This window comes from Canis aureus, chromosome 25 (assembly GCF_053574225.1).
Source record: "Canis aureus isolate CA01 chromosome 25, VMU_Caureus_v.1.0, whole genome shotgun sequence".
Taxonomy (NCBI): domain Eukaryota; kingdom Metazoa; phylum Chordata; class Mammalia; order Carnivora; family Canidae; genus Canis; species Canis aureus.
In genome coordinates, this window is record NC_135635.1 from 10570652 (window position 1) to 10588803 (window position 18152).

The following is an 18152-nucleotide window of genomic DNA, read 5'->3' on the forward strand; positions in this document are numbered from 1 at the left end:
AATAAAAAATATTGGCATTCACTATTTTTTATTTCCTTTCATCCAATTCACTTTCCAGACTTTCTGCTCACGCTGCTGTCCCTGACTAATAACCCTATTAGTTTCCAAGTCCAAAGATCATGTTGGCCCTCATTTATTGGACTACAAGCATTCCTGAGATGTTTTTCCCTTTGGCTTTGGTAATCTGCTTTTTCGGTTCTTCTTCCACATTTTGAGCCATTTCTTCTCAGTCACTTTTGCAGATTCCTCCCATCCATATAGAATTGGTTTTAGAATTCTGCGTTTTCTAAGGTCTTAGCATATCTTGTATCTTTCCCTTCCATTCTTCAGACCACAGTTGCCTTAGCTCAGATCTTTATTATATCTTATCTGAATCATTGCAATAGCCTCCAAGTAGGTCATGCCGCCACTTAGTTTATTGCCCACACTCCCTCTTTCCTCTACGTTAGTGATCTTTCCAAAATACAAATATAACACATTATACATTTCCCAGGCCAAAGCAGTGTGGAGATAAAAATAGCCATAACTTCAATATCAAAATAAATTTCTCCTCCCCCAAACTTGTAATGCAGTCCCATCATAAGAAAAACCCCATAGTATTCCAGTGGAGGGGAATCTTACAATATACTTGGCCAATCCTCCTTAAAACTGTCAAGGTCATTGAAAATAAGGGAAATTTAAAGAACTGTCACAGCCAAGAGGAGCCTAAGGACACATGATAACCTAAATGTAATGTGGTCTCCTGTGGAGTAGAAAAAGGACACTAGATAAATACTAAGGATATCTGAATAAACTATAGTTGTTAGTTAATAATTACATATCAATATTGTTTCATTAGTTATAAACAGATGTACCATACTAATGTAAAATGTCAGTAATCAAGGAAACTGCAAGGGGTAAGGATCTGGAAACTGTACTATCTTCTCAATTTTTCTGTAAATCTAAACTGTCTTAAAGAATAAAATTTAAAAAAATAAAAAATAAAGAATAAAATTTAATAAAAAGTAGCATTCCTTTTCTTTTTTCTTATCCCCCCCCCCGCAATGTCCCTATCAAAAAACTCTAGTTTCCTCAAATTCTTCTCCAGATATGGGAACCAGGGGACCAGTGATGTTTCATGTATGCTCTAGTTTTTTTTGTTTTGTTTTGTTTTGTTTTTAGGGTTGTTTTGTTGTTGTCCACTATTTTTCTTCTCTCTTGTTCTAGCTCCTAAAAGAAGAGAATAATGCCTTCTGGAAGATCTGGAGTCCTTACCAGGGCACTGACGCCAGTGCTGGTGTCTAATATTTAAGATGCCAATGTCCTTGCAAAGCAGCCAGTACCTTTCTTCCTGCCAAATCTACTGACTACACTGCTGTTGATTTGATGGTATTGTTTTGGGATCTGAGTCTCATGGGAAACTTGTGAAATAGTCCTTTTAGATTTTCTGCTTGTGACTGCAGTTTTTTCTTTTTGGGGCTCAGGCATCAATCCATAGAGGCTGGAATGAAGGATAATCTGAGTGGCACATACTGCACTGCTACAATTAGAACTCCTCTTCTCTTACTGACTCGAAGAGTCCTAGGAACCCTTGCATCTTACAGATTGACTTATTTCCCAGGATATTTCTAGACTACTCATGCAATTAGATTACTGAGGGCCCGGGCCACTAGCCCTTAAAACCTGCCCAGACATGTCTGAATCAGAGGGTGAAAACAGCACAGGTTCAGGTTACATAAATATGATCCTGTTGTTGTGCTATTTAGAATTTTTTAATGGCAATTTTTTAATGACTTCTTTTGTCTCTTAACATGGCCTTACAAGGTATTTGCATATCCTGCTTCAGTGCATCTTTCCCAGCCAGGGACAGACCATGCTCCGACTTTCTAGTTCAGCCATACTAAGTTATTTTAAGCACCCACATTTCATGGATTTGTTAGACTTCTCATGTCTCCATGCTTTACTGTGATGTTCACATTAGGTTAGCCACCCATGCCTCACCACCACCCCGAAGTATCATACTATCTTGGGATATTTTTATCACTGCCATACTCCTTTATATGAGATATCTATTGATGTTTAACAAATTACCCTGAAAACCAGTGCCTTAAGATGATAAACATTTATTGAATCACACTTTCTGAGGGTCAGAAGAAATCCAGGCATGGCTTAACAGGGTCCTTTATTTCAGTGTCTTTTACAAGGTTACACTCGAGATGCGAATCAAAGCAGTGGCCTCATATGAAGGTTCAGCTGTGAGACAGTCCACTTCAGACCTCACTGACATTGCTGTTGGTAGGTTCAGTTTCATATAGGCTGATATTCTGAGGGTCTCCATTCCTCATTGACCATTGACCGTAGGCCTCCCTCAGTTGTTATGTGGACTTCGTAGTGTACCTCACAACATGCTAGCTGGTTACCATCAGAGTGAGGAAGACAGCAGTACAGCACAAGCAAGAGAGAAACCAGAGTCTTCGCAATCTAAATGCACAGGATTACTTTACTCCTATTACTTAAAAGTGATGGGTTGCATCACTTTTGGTATATTCTATTTGTTATGCTCAGCCCACTCTCAGATGGAGGGGATTATACAAGAACATAAAACACCAGGGTGCTGGGATCATTGAGGGTGTTCTACAGTTGCCCTGTGGAGGGCAATAAACCCCCACTCATTATCGGTTCACATGTTAAGACAGATGACACCACACATGCATCAAGACGGTTTATAAATATTTATTACTCACATAATGGGTCTTTCTGAAGAAAGTAGGGCAGGTACAAAAACCAGTCCGGAAAGTCTTGAGAGAAGAGAGAAGGCAGTGGCTTTGGTTTTTATATTGCGGTGGAAAGTGGGACTTTAGTGAGGGTTCCCACAGGAATGGATTTAGGGCGGTTTGAACTTTTCCATGAGCATTAACTGGTAGAGCCAAGGCTTCTTATATTCTTACCTTGATATAGAGCAAAAGGGAAAGGGGAAGTTGGGGCATGAAACCTGTCAGGGGTTGAATATCAAAAATGAAGTTGGAGTTACTCTCCTTAACACAGGGGGCTATTTCAGAGGCAGTCTACTATACCCTTTGTAATATAATTGCTTATTTACCTGTTTATCTTTTATTAGGTAAAGAATGTATTTTATCTTCATGTTTTTTAGTACCTAGTCCAGTGCCTAACATGTGGTCACTCAATAAATGTTGGTCGAATGAATACCTGAATGAGTGAATAGACTCTTCCTACTTCTTCGATCATTATTTATTCTCTGTTGTGGATCTAGTGTTCTTTCAAGATTCAGCTCAAAGATGATTTCCCCTCTGGTGCCTTTGTTGATCCATTTCCTCTCCTCTCTGCTAGAATTGATCACTCTGTTATTTGTGCTCCACTGGACTGGGTCCTGGTTTCTGTCATAGAACTCACAAAAGTAGCATTTATTTCTTTACAGGATTGTAGTCTTTACTAGTCTGCTCACTGAGGGGAAGAACTTGTCTTGTTATAAACGTTTGTACCCTCGGTGTCTAGTATGATATATCACACACAGATGTTTATTAATGCCTCACAGAGGATTCAATCAACTCCACTATGGAAAAAGGAGTAAGAGAAAGCTAAATATAGGAGGGGTGTTTAATTTGGATCCTGGAGACTGCATAAAAGCTTGACAGGAGAGGAGGATACAGGGGTGAGGAGGCTTTGGAGACAGAATATTCTAGATACAAGAAGTCGCAAAAAAAAAAAAATAAATAAAAAAATAAAAAAAAAATAAAAAAAAATAAAAAAAAAGAAGTCGCATCACAAAAACATCATGGTGCATTCATTCAAGTAAAAGTAAGATTCGGCTGGCTGGAGATGAGGCTAAAAAATCAGGTTCACATCCAGCTTGTAAAACTTTGTAGGCTAGTAACTGAAGAATTTTTAAAAACTTGGATGCTGTTGTTAATGTAAGTAAATGTATTCTAGGGAAACAATTCAGATGGCAGAGCTGAATGGACTTGTGTAGGGAGTGAACTGGAATCAAGCAGGGATGGGAAAGGGGTGGTTTCACTGGGACAACATGAACTCTATCTGGAAGAAATCAGAATATAGAGAGAAGGTAAGCATTAGCATTCTGAACTCTGCTGAGAGGGATCCAGAGCTCTGAGATTTGGGAGGTATGGAAACCTGAGAAAATTCCACTGGAGTGGTTGTGGGGATATGTGGACAATAGAGATAAAGATAGTGGATGAATCAATCAAAGAAAGAATTATAAGTTATCTTAATAATTAATTAGTTGCTATCCCTGCTAAGGATCTTAGCCCACTTGGCAGTTTGGGACACATATATTTTAGTATAAGACTAATGAAAGAAAAAAAGAAAAGAGAAAACCTATCATATATAAAGCATCACAATGGATACAGAAAACAGCTTTTCTTATCTTTTTGGGACTAACTTTGTAGAAGTATTTTATTTCCCCAATGCTACTTTATTTTTCTTCTAAAAGTATTATGGGAAATTTCTCATGTGGTCTCTTAAAACTATTTTCTAACATGGAATTCATAGCTGATGTTTTGCACTCAAAGAAGAACGTTGCAGTTGTTACAGGCTAGACTATCTCCGTGGGTAATTATGAGACAGAGAAAGAAACATATTTCAAAGTCTTTGGTGTGCCAAGCTCAAGTTGGAGTCTGAAGGCATTCTGGTTAGAATCCATACTCCTATACCCAGTAATGGTCACCCTTGGCTAGTGAGGCAGAAAACAGGCCATGGGACAGAGAGATGTCCATTAACTCTACTTTAAAATTTCTATAGTCCTCCTAGAGAGCAGCCTAGGAATTTTGCATGGAATTTGTTTTCCAAGGATTTTTAGAATTTGAGAGGTGGCAGTAATCTCAGATTTCACCAATGATTTTAAGGGGACTGCTCACATAGCAGTCGTGATTTTACTATTGGATGATTCATAAAAATGCAAAGTAGCAAAATGCATTTTTGAATTTAATAAGTCTCTAAATGAACTTCTATTTTACTAACAGCGATAGTATCTGCACACATTTGAAGATATTAGTATTATCTCTATTTGTATGATAGTTGTATTTATTCAGTTATACATTTGATTTATCTGACCCTTTTTAGCAACTTCATGGCCCTGAAGGGGGTTTTGACCCATAGGCTAGAAACTGATTTGGTCCAGCTTCCTTATTTTACCAATGAGGGAACAGATGATTTGGAACAGGTCATGTGCATGAACAGGTCATGTGCATAACCATGAACTGTTCAAGGTTACACAGAGTTCTAAGGGTAGAGGAGATCCTAGATCTTCAATTAATACAATCCCAAAATAGCCAAAAGCATTAGACCCACTAATACAAAATTAAATGATAATCCTCATGCTGAATGGGGTGATGTATGAATGGTACGCTTCAGAAGGCACTCTCAGATTTTGAACTTTCTGGCATTTTGGCATATCAGGCCTGATAGTGCAGCTGACAGTTAAGAATCATTTTCCTGGTAGTCATTATTTGAAGCCAACGATACAGAGAGCTTTGACTCCGTGTATGCTAGATTCTCTTTGTGAAACTACACGCCCAGTCTCTTTCACATTAGTTTTTTTTTTTTTCTTTTTTCTTGGAGAGTCAGAAAGATGGAAGAGGGAAAATAAAAGCCAGAAAAGTGTGGCATGCAGGAAGAGGAACTAAGGAAGGGTCAGAAGGGTAGACGTTTGCGATGCTGAACCCGTGTGCGGATGGCTGTGTTCCACGGATCCAGCTGAAAGAGTGTACTTGAAGTGGCATAATAATTAGGCTCAAAACTTTACCCTCAGTGTGCCCTTCAAAGAAAAAGTTTGGGTTGAACCTTGGGGCAATTCATTTCAATGATTTTTAGACCTCTATAGAATACAGCTGCAGATGAGAAATCTCAAGAGAACTAGTTTTTTTTCCCCTTTGAGAGCTAATGCCACGTATTTTCTGATTAATCAGAGTGTTGGTGAAAGCAACCTCCTTTACATTTCCTATCAGTTACATATTGTGATTAAATAATTACTTTCAAAACCATGGAATAAAATGATAATTAGGCCTTTTTGTCTGAAGTTACATATTTCTTAAAACTTTATTATTATAAAATATAATATCTGTAGACAGACATTTTACGGTGTTATGCATAGATTCTAAATTTGGCATGTTGTTTGTTTCAAATAATGAAAGCCAGAGAAAAGTCATGTTGCAGAATTAAAATGTAGATAGTTATCACCCTTTTCGTTAAATATATCAAACATTTTTCTTTCCTTGATTTGTGGGTGAGTTTTACAATGAATGTGAGTTTGATTCAGATGAAATAAAAGTTCAGATGCTATTCTTTTAGAACAAAGTTAACATATAATCTTGTATATAACAGACACTCTGTATTGTCAATGGAAAAGACCTTAAATATTTTTAAGGGAGATGGATTTAAACAAACAGCCATTTGCTGACACTTAAGATAAGCACTTTAGAAGTATGTGGGAGAGTGTAATGTTATGTTCTGGCATGAAGCCAGAATGTTTTATTTTCTTACCAACATTTTATTTTCCTGAACTCTAAAAGAAGTGACAGGTTATTTTGTCTGTAATGGTGGTTATTTTCAACTTCAAAAACCTTTCTGTGATCTTAAAACCTTATAATTTGTTCACAGTTACAAGTTAATACAGGCACTGAGCAGCATCTGTATGTAATTTTAGCTGAGAGATATGGTGGGAACTTTTAGACCTTCCAAACTTATTTTATTAGACATGCATTGTCTAGAACAAGTCTGCTGCAAGCATGGTACCTACCAAGTTAGCGTAACTCCAACCCGTTGTTGGACATGTGGGGTATCCCCCATCAGTCTTGTTCTCTGTTATACGGAGAACTGGCAAGGAAGCGAAGAAGGAAGGAAATACTTGTACACAAGCTTGGTATACCAGGCTCTGTAGTAGTGCTTTCTCATGTTATATCACTTGAGTCTGAAGGAAAAAAATCACCTCTCCTTTGACGCTACGCCCTTTTAGTTATTCCTTTGCTGGGTGTTGCCATCATATTTCCCTTCCCTTGCTGGCTAGCCCACTCTAGCTTTTCTCCTCCTCCTCCTCCTCCTCCTCCTCCTCCTCCTCCTCCTCCTCCTCCTCCTCCTCCCTGTTTCAGGAATTTCCCTGCAGCATGACTGTGGCTTTCTAGAGATGTGGGATTTCATACAAACTAGTCTGAGGAGAATAAAAATAAGTATGTGGGCAGGGCTCCTCCTCAGAACTCTTCAAATCACACAGAGACTAGGACTGCCTTCATGTAGGAAACAAACCCTATGGACAAGTACTGTTAAAGTGAGGAGCAGGAAATTAAAAAACAAAAACAAAAACAAAAAAAACAACAACAACAACAACAAAAAACAACAACAACAACAAAGGAAGAGTGTCTTTGAAAAGTCGATTTAATTCAGTTTTTTTTGTTGTTGTTGTTGATGTCTCGATTATTTTTAAAAATGTGTGGAGCTAGAAGGCATCAAACTTTGCAAGGAAGTTGAAGTTGGAGAGAGTCTCTCATTTATGTGATTTTAGCATAACTGTGGGGTGATGCCAATTCAAAGATTATGAGTTCGAGAGAAATGGGAATTTTATGCGTTTTCCAAAATTATCTGCCCTATTATATCCAGTCTTTATATTTGTAATCGTGCCTAACTGTGGGAAAAAAAAAAAAAAACAACAATAAAAGCAAGCCTTACCTGGTACATTATTACACAAATGGATTAAGTACAACTTTAGATGGAGTTTCTTCTTTGTAAAAAATCTAAAGGTGTGTCTTTTGCTGAAAAATAAAACCAGGGACACAGTTTGTTATTTTCCATGCAAGGTTCTTGCCGACTGGCAATGGGGACAGAGACTGGGGTGCTTTGTGGTGGCAGCAGAAGGCTGGCAGTGAAAAATATATAACAATGCCTCTGTTATCTGTTTCCAATTCTTGCAGCATAGAGCTGGAATCCAGAAAATTTGCCGTCTTGAATAATTCAACTTTCAAATCTGTTGGTGTTTCATGACAATTTTGATTTGCTTTTCTTTAACATTTTATAGTTTGCTTCATTTTCAACCATAGGTTTTTTTTTCCCCCCTCTGCCTTAAGTTCTTTGACTTTAAGAATCAGTGTGGTGATCTCCTTTAGAAATACTAAACAAGACCATCTAGTTAGAAACAGGATATACAAAGGAAGATATACGAGAAAACTAAGAAACAACTTCTAAAATAAGGAGAAGTCAGCCTGAATTTTGCAAAGCTTTATGATTTTAAAATGACTCTCTTACCCCCATTCTAATGTTCTAGGGGAGCTTTAGCGTGCACTTCTGGCCCAGAATCTCCTTTGCAGATAACAAGCTTGGCATGCTTTAAATATTTATGGGAGACTCCGGAGTGTTACAGAAAACAATGCAGCTCCTAGCACATGGACTATGAAGCTACAGTCTTCATTAGTGTCACACATGGTGACAGAGTTGAAATAAACAGTCTAAAATAGGCAAGCCTGGTGAGGCCGGATCAGCTAAATGATGATAAACATTCACATGTGTCTTTCCAATATGTACTCTATTATGTATGTTTGTGTTTTCTTTTGATTTATGAAAATAATTTTTGTTGAAACAGCACGAAAATGTTAATAAAGAAAATCTAAACTGAAAAATTGTAATCACTACCTTTCTTATGGAACATTTGTTTTTTTCCTCTGCTTCTGTCATTCTCTCTCTCTCTCTTACACGCTCATGCACACACACGTGCACACAGAACCCCAGCGTGCCTCCTTCCAACTGGCTTTCTCCATGCGACAACAGTGAACACGACTGGTGGCAGCAGCTCTAAGGTTCTAAGCATGAGAGCTTCATGACTCCAGAACAAGACAGGCTCACTCTCTTCTGCTTCCATATATGACACTTCTATGGAATAATGCTGATTAACTAGGTTTGAGTCTTGTGCCAATCCTTTACACAATCCCTGTTGCTAAAACAATGGGACCCTTTGAATGGTTGAGCCTGGTTCACGTGCCTGTGACTGGCGGCTACGCTGATGTCAAAAAGTTTAAGCAGGGGAGGACTAAGTTTTACAAAAGATGACATTGCTTTTACTAGAATAAGGGGAAAGAGGCATGCTTAGCTGAGGAAGATCTGGATGGCTATTATATGAAAAAGTTTGAAAAAATAATGAGGAATATGGTGAGAATTGCCAGACCTGCTGTTTTGCAAGAACTGGTAATGAGATACTCTACAGATGACAGTGTGTTTATTATTTATTCAACGGATATTTATTAAGTGTCTGTAACCCTTGACGTGCAGTTTCTCCTGCGCTGGGGTATAGGGGCGTGATAAGTAGCCAAAACTGAAATCCAAACCCCTTTCTCTGGTGAAGGGACTTACATGTGCTGCTTGTGACTTTTGGAGTGTTCTGCTGCAGCCACAGGACGTGGTTTCTATAGTTTCTAACTAATTGTGTGATTCATCCATGGCCACTGCTCAGGCTGACACGTCATAACATCACAGACACGGCTACCCTGATTTAACTTCCTCTGTGTCTGCGCACACACTGATCCCACACACTTCATTGTTTGGCCCCTCACCTCACTTCTGAACTGAAGGTGGACCCCAATGTTTTTCTTTTTTCTTCCTCTCTCTGTCTCTCTAAAAAGAGAGAAAGTGGGGAGGGGGTGCAGAGGGAGAGGGAGAGAGAGAATCCTAAGCAGACTCTATGCCCAGTGCTGAGCCTCACACAGGGCTTGATCTTATGACCCTAAGATCATGACCTGAATCAAAGGCAAGAGTTAGACACTTAAAACTGAGCCATGCAGGCACCCCACAGACAGTCTTTTTCTGCTGGGTCTTCTACCTCCATCAGACAAGTTTCTTAGGCACGGGATTAGGTAGGCAGCTCTTAGGCTGGAATCTGGCTTAATTCAATGGCATTTACTTGGTCCACTAGAACTCATGCATCCAGGTTCTGCAAAATTCAGGAAATGCAAGCTGCACTTCCGTGACTGCCCTCTTCTCTCTACTCATTTAGCAGACAAAGGCAACTGCATCCATGCACCACCTCCAGACTACTCCAGGCAAGAGTCATAGAGTCTGCACCCCAAACTCCAGGAATTCATTAGATTCCCCAAGGGACTCTCATACATCATTGTTGTATTAGCCTAGGATGAGCCACGATGTTTATGCAGCGAAGGAAGCATCTCAGTGGGGAATGAGATGCCAGTTGATTTTTCCCTGTGACTGTGCCACCCAAGTAGTGTATGTAAAGATTTCTCTTTGCCCTCTATCACTAGGGAGTCATCCTACAAATTGCTCTAGAAGGAATGCCTCTCGAGTAAATCTCTAGCCTTATCTTCCATAGACTGTTCCAGGTGATGGCTTCTGGAATAGTTGGAAAACCTATCCTTTAGATCATAGACGTGGCGCTTTATCCATTGACCTCAGATCTGGGGCCTCAGCTGAAATTAAAAAAAAAAAAAAGCCTGGAGAAGCCCTATTTAACATTCTCTTATGATTATAAATGTGAGTATAAATGAAAAGGTTCTCGGGACCCCTGGGTGGTGCAGCGGTTTAGCGTCTGCCTTTGGCCCAGGGCGTGATCCTGGAGACCCAGGATCGAATCCCACTTCGGGCTCCCGGTGCATGGAGCCTGCATCTCCCTCTTCCTGTGTCTCTGCCTCTCTCTCTCTCTGTGTGACTATCATAAATAAATAAAGAAAAAATATTTTAAAAAAATGAAAAGGTTCTCAGTAGGAGTGTGGACTGTGGAGCTAGAGGGTCAAGACCCACATACAGTCTGCCATTTCCTAAATGTATGACAGGAACCTCTGTACTTCACATTCCCCAACCAGAAAATGTGAATACTAATTGTATCCATTTTCTGTGGTACGATTCTGTTCGTGTTAAATGAATTAATAAATTAGATGGGCCTAGGTTATTGCCTTATTATAGTAATATTTAGCTACTATCATGTTCCTATTTTGAGTATTCTCCCAAAAGCTTCTGATAGTGGCCTTTGCTTCTTGCTCCCCTTACATTACAGTGTTGGGAGAATAGGGAGGGGTACTAATTCAAAATTTTTCTCAAGTATCTGAGTTTAAAATATATTCTCTATGTAATCAATGAATGAAAATAGAGACATTTCAGTTTGGTCAGGAGCACTGAGATGGAAAATGCATCCGGTCAGTCAACCAAGGGTGAATTTTGGTCACTAAAGTCAGTGGATTGGAGTTGAGGTAAGTTTCAAACACTAGCAATTAATGTGTCAGGGCTTATGGTTTTCAAGAATGGGTAAGAGATTATTGGGCTGGGAATGAAGATGTCTGAGTTCCATTTATGGTTTGAGAATTAACAAGGTATATGAATACTCGTTTATTCCCTGCGCCTCAGTTTCCACATTTGACAAATGAAGGCATTTCACTGGATGGACAGACATCATGGGAAGAAGTGTGGGTTCTGGAGACAGAGAGAGCTGGATCTATATGAGCTCTGCCTCTTACCAGATCTGTTAGTTAATCCATGTCTTCAAAAAACAAAAAAACAAAAAACAAACAAAAAACATGTCTTCAAGAATCATTCCCTCATGTGCCAACAGAGGATGCTCCTAGTACCTGCCCCTAATTAGGGGGTGTTGTGAGGATTAGAACATTCATCTAAGTGCTGATCCCAGAACATGGCACATAATAAGCATCTCAGAATGTTATTGTTAATAGTGAATAGCTACTATCATTTCTTGTTTTATGATTAAGTCCATGGACCATCAATAAGACCATGAAATTTCTATCTGTGCTCACTGCATTTCCTGAGATCAGCCCCCCGTTATTTGGCTACTACCTCCTTCTAAGGCTTACCTGATACATCAATTAGCTACAACAAGCTCCTTTGAGTAGGGGTAACTTGGGTCTCTTTTAAATAGATATTCCTGTGAAAAAGTAACAAATTGAAAGTACCTGTATGTCTTTCCACATGCAATTTGCCTGTAATTTTCAATACCTTTTGGTATTGAAAATACCAAATACCAATACCCTTTGGTATTTACCAAAAGGTACTAAGTTTGTTGCATGCTTGGCCCTGTTAGGTCCTTGGGACAGAATGTAAAAAGACATGTTCACTGCCCTTCAGTAGGCTGACAGTGATATTACTTAGAAATATGAGAAATCTTGGTCCTCTTGGAAGATTCAGTATTCACGTATTTAAATTGATCTTAAAGCCTAAAACAAGCTATGCAATTTCCATTAAGTAGTACGATCTCAGGAATCTTTAGAAATAGCATTTTATTTTTCTCAATATCTTTTCTATTGGGGCTCTGCTGGGAAAAAAAAAAATGGCCTAAACAAGAATCTGGTGCCACTTTGAACTTCTCCAACCTTAGGTGGCTTCTCAATATTTCCAGGCCATCTTTTAACTTTTCCCTCCATATCTCTCCGTATCTCCCCCTGTGTCAGGACTGAAAGACCTTTCAAACCTCAATTTACCCCAAGCCTCTTGCCCCCTGTCCTGCCCTTCCTTTATAGAAGGTAACTTTGTTACGTACATCACAGGGAAAACATGTGTCTAAGAGTGGAATTCCTTCAATTTCCTGCCTCCACCCTGATATATTTATTGAATTATAACCCACCTTTTTACCATCTCTTTCTTCCCAAAACCCATCCACCCACCACTTCCCAGGATCCCATCCTTGCCCTCTCTTTCTCCTCTCAGTCCTAATTACCTGCTCTCTACTGGCTTCATCCCACTGGGTTTTATTTTTATTTTTATTTTTTATTTTTTATTTTTTTTCCCACTGGGTTTTAAAGAGCCTCAAGATACTCTGGCCTTTAAAAAGTTTAGAAAACACAAGCCATCCTTCAACCACATCTCTCTCAGAGACCATTCTCTCTTCATAATGACGTGGCTTGAAAGCACATCTAAGCTCACTGTCTGCACCTCCTCAGCCTTTGTATCACTTTCATCTACTCCAGTTTCACACCAATGGCTCCAACAAGGTCACCAATAACTTCCTTTTTGTGAAATCCAATAGATATTTATCACTCATTTTATTTGATACTCCCCTCACTTCTTAGTTGATTACTCCTGTTCTGCAAATACTTTGGCTCCCATTTCAACATTCTGTCCTTATTCTTTAAGACAGTAACTTAAAATGAACTACCCTAAAGCTTGTTTCCAATCCCAGTTGTAATAAACTAATCCCACAGAAGAAGACATATCTCTCTTCTTGTTCCTATATTTGAAAAATGAATATGGAGGCAGGCAGAGGGGGGAGAGGGAGAGAGAGAGGGAGAGATTGATTCAGAGAATAAATGTCCCCATTATGCATCAAGAGATGATTCTGAGGCCAAGTTTTAAGAGAAGTGGCTGGTGGAGATCTGTGGTTATATGGAGGTTAGGGATGACTCTGGAAAAAAGTCTCAGTATTATATTAAGTCAAATAGATATACAATGAAACACAGGGGATTTAAATAAGTTTATACTTGGAGTTTTGTAATAATAATTACAGAATCATGTCTACCAGTTCTCACTGATTGGCCATAGATGTGGTTTCCATGGTGGTTTCACACATAGCTCAGTCTCCCCACTCTGCTCCTCCTACCTTCATTGTAACTTACATTAAATGAGACAAAGAGCAAATAAGAATTATTAATAAATATTTCAATGCTATAGGTTCTGATAAAGATCCTGGAAAATCACTGTCAAAATAGATAATTAGGGGTATCTGGGTGGCTCAGTCAGTTAAATGTCTGACTCTTAATTTCAGCTAGGTCATGATCTCAGGGTTGTGAGACTGAGCCCCACATCAGGCAAGGAGTCTGCTTAAGGTTCTCTCTCTCTCTTCCCCTCTTCCCCTCCCCCACTCTCACTTGTGTTCTCTGTCTCTAAATATATATAATATATACAAATAATATATATTATTAATTATAATTTGTTATTATTTACATATTATATTAATTATTAATTAATTATAATTAATAATATATTATATATAATTAGCCTGCCATTTCTTATTTTTATATATTTATTCAAGGAAATGAGTATCTAGGTATTTTCAAAGTTCCAAGTCTGTATGGTACAAGCTTAGTGTGCTTGTTAAAATTTTTGTTTCCTTCTAAAAGAATGGAGAAAAGATGATAATATATTGTTTGCATTTCAGCAATGCTTCTAATTTGGATACAACAACCTTTGTGTATTCACAGCGTCATCTCATAGGGAGGAGAAACTTAGAATAACACTTATGTGTATTTCTCTAAAACCTCAAGAGTGAAGTAAGATTGTGTTAGGCATTCCTTAATTTTTGAGAGTTAGCTTAATTAGCTATGTCAGGCTGAAAATCATTTTATCTTTTAATCATGTACATTGAATAATTTTGGTCAAGAAGATTATGTGATAGATATATAGATAATAGTTGATGCTCATAGTTTCAAAAAAGAATGTGTAATATTAATTCAACAAAACTGCATTTGGTTTTACTATTCTCTGTGACAAGGACCATTGCTTTTTCCAAAAATAGATTGTAATTTTCTTTTAGAATTTCTCTTACAGTTATTAGCAAAAATGTTTAAGATCCTTAATGGAGGCCTTGAGGTATTTTAGGTTTTGAATACTCACTACTCAATTGGAACCAAGTATGCAAATTGGGCAATGGGTTAAAAAAACATGCAGTAGGGCATCCCGGGTGGCTCAGGGGTTTAGCACTGCCTTTGGCCCAGGGTGTGACCCTGGAGACCCGGGATTGAGTCCCACATCAGGCTCTCTGCATGGAGCCTGCTTCTCCCTCTGCCTGTGTCTCTGCCTCTCTTTCTCTCTGTATCTCTCATGAATAAATAAATAAAATCTTTTTTAAAAATATGGTAGTAAAATAAAGTGACTTACTTACATGGCTCATAATTGGGTTCTGAAATGTTCACTTTTCCAACCACTTTCCTGCACTTTTAGATAAAATTAGGAAAAAGCAAACAATCGGAAAACAGTGTAGAATTATGCTTCCTTGGGCAGCCCCAGTGGTGCAGCGGTTTAGCCCTGCCTGCAGCCCAGGGCGTGATCCTGGAGACCCTGGATCGAGTCCCACGTCAGCCTCTCTGCATGGAGCCTGCTTCTCCCTCTGCCTGTGTCTCTGCCTCTCATTCTCTCTCTGTGTCTCTATGAATAAATAAACAAAATCTAAAAAAAAAAAAAAGGAAGAGTTTAAAAAAAAAGAATTATGCTTCCTTTATAAGGTGTTTTTCTTTCTTTAGTTTTCTGTAAAAAGTACATACCTTGACATGAAATATATTGTTGGTCTCAGTTTGCTTGTGTGCATATATGAAGTCATGAAGACATTGTGTTTCTGCTAAGAGTTCATTTCAGTTTTTATCAACCTTAATACTTAAGGAATTCTTTCTATATTTGTGTGCAGTGTAAAAGGATGGAACTAAAGAAGTCAGTATGCATAAATTTTGTTTCTATAGAACATCTCAAAATAAACCGTGCAGTGCATACTTTTCTCTCTACCCTATTTATGTAACTTGGTTGACTAAGTGTAATTCATCTGAGCTTCATTGACCTCCATTGGATGCCAAAATAATTATGTCAGCTTTCGACTTCCACCTTATCTTGTTTCGTTAAAAAATAAGGAATTCCTTCAAGTTCCTGTCTTATATCCCAAAGTGCAATATCCATTTTTGCTTCTTTCCCTCTATAATAAAGATCCCCTATTCATGTTGACCTTCTTCAGCCCACTATCTCTTCCATTTTCTGGTGTATCTTGGGTATTTTATACTTTATCTCAAATTATAAAATCACAGATAAATAAAATGTTACGTTTGTAAATAGTTACAGAAGTTATCCAGTTCAACCTTTGCAGTTCATAGGTAAGATAACACACTGAGACCTCAAGACTAAGAGACTTGACATATTTGTTCTTTGATGTGACAACATCCTTGAGCATCACTCTAAATACTCTTTAGTTTTAGAAAATAGATTATCAAATTTCTCAAAAAATGTGGTAATATATATTGAAATGAAAAAGCCTGGATGAATTTTTGCTTGGTGTCATATTCTCCTGAGTGCAGACATTTACTTGGCTCTTTGCAAACGCCACTAGTCTTATATTTAAACCACTCAATCATCATCATGTTAGTCTGATGGGTTTCCAGGCATCTCCCCAGCTAGAACAGAGCTGTATTATTAGCCCCTCCCATCACTTCCAGAGTTTTGTAATTTAAGCTGGAGCTTGGAGAGTGCACTCCTTTCTTCTTTAGACCTTGGAATGATGCCACCTTTTCCCTCATTGGCTTGCTAAAGGTTCCTTGCCTTATTTTCTACTCATATTGGTGGTATTCCACTTTATTTGGCAGTCATTCATGTCATGGAGGTAAATTTTAAGACTGGTTCCTGTGCTCTCTGATTTACCTTTTTAAATTTTCTGGCAAAAATTCTACTAATTAAATGCCACAGTATCTATTTTCAATTTAGCACCTTCTTAAAAGGAAGTAATTTTTGTTTTTCCTAAGTAGAGTATATCTTTTCCTTAGCATAGAATTAAAAAAAATAGTGGTAATAATTCTCTTGAACTTTTTTTTATCCCTAAAAGATTTCTAGAATTTTCATTCACAAAATGAAATGCAAAATATATTCCTTATTAAATACTGTGTCTAGAAGGAAGAATTTTGTTAATATGGATTTAGACCATAAACTATCAAGAACTTGTTTTCAAGAGTATTTGACCAAAAGACCGATTTTCAGAATCAAGACACATCAGTTTATTCCAATATAAGGACCTTTTAAGCACATACAAATTGTGTCAGTATTTAGAAAAACTTACTTCCTTTTAAAGCAGTCCTTCCAATCATATTTCATTTTCATGGAATATTAACATCTGGATAGAAAGTCAGCTGATGTATTCAATGAAAATCCAATGTGTCAGAAAATACTTCTATCAAGATATCCTACAATATAGGATTTGTAGGATATCAAATATCCTACAGGTTATGGACTATCACATACAGTACAATATAAAAGTTCAAGAATTTGCAAATGAGATGTAAAATAATGATTATAGTCATCAGAATTCTAACATTCTCCTGAGTGAATTTAGCACTACATAGTTTAAAAGAAAACTGATAAATCCCTCAAAATCGAGAAAGATTTATTAGATTTCCTTACTTATTAAATTTCCTTTCCTTCCTTCCCTCGTACCTTTCCTCCCTCCCTCCCTTCCTTCCTTCCTTCCTTCCTTCCTTCCTTTTCTAACTTATGAGCTATCATGAAGTTAGCAATATATTTTAATTAAATACAAATACATTCTTTGGATGAAAATATATATCTATTTCCTTTTTATTTTTCTTTTTTAAAATATTTTATTTATTTATTTATTCATAAGAGACACAGAGAGAGAGAGAGAGGCAGAGACACAGGCAGAGGAGAAACAGGCTCCACACAGGGAGCCCGTGGTGGGACTCCATCCTGGATCTCCAGGATCATACCCTAGGCCAAAGGCAGCGCTAAACCGTCGAGCCACTCGGGCTGCCCTTTATTTTTCTTTTTATTATTTTGTAAAGATTTATCTATTTATTTGAGAGAAAGAAAGACAGAGTGCCAGCAGGGGGAAGGGAAGTGAGAGAGGGAGAGAATCTCAAGCAGACCTCCCTACCTCCACCCAGCACAGAGCCTGATGTGGGGCTTGACCTCCAGACCTTGAGATCATGACCTGAGCTGAAATAGTCGCTTAACCAACTAAGCCACCCAGGTGCCCCTTTCCTTTTTTATTTTTAAAAGAAAAATTCAATAGGTGGTTATGTGACAGAAAATATCTGTGGAAGATATTTATTGTTGTCAGGATTTTCCTGGTATTTTAGGCTCATGAGATTCTATAGGTTCTGGTTATTGGATTAAATTGTGTTGGGGGTGGCATGGGGGGAACATTAAATATTTACTTCAAAAGATTATTTTAATATTTAATTACCTGAAATTCTCTTAAAGTTGTTCTATGTATATTTTCTCCATAGTAAATTATTTTAGTTAAAAATGTTTCATATAAAAATAAATGTTTCATATAACATTATACACATACATATGCACAGAAAAATGGTACATAGCATTATGATATGAAAATATACATCAAAAGAGTGCAGATATATGAACGTTCACAAACCAAACCTATCTGTGCACTAGAACCCAGATCAAAAAAACAGAATTTTACCAGCATCTTAAAAGTCCATTCATCT

At 37.8% G+C, this 18152-nt stretch overlaps 1 long non-coding RNA gene across 1 annotated transcript in view; it reads left to right on the plus strand.

The window, feature by feature from the left end:
* LOC144296971 (uncharacterized) overlaps positions 1-3191 on the plus strand; it is an 83132-nt gene extending 79941 nt beyond the window's left edge. Inside the window, exon 7 of the long non-coding RNA XR_013363940.1 lies at positions 1207-3191. This is a non-coding gene — a long non-coding RNA (uncharacterized LOC144296971). The remainder of the gene's footprint in view (positions 1-1206) is intronic.
* Positions 3192-18152: the final 14961 nt, after the last annotated feature.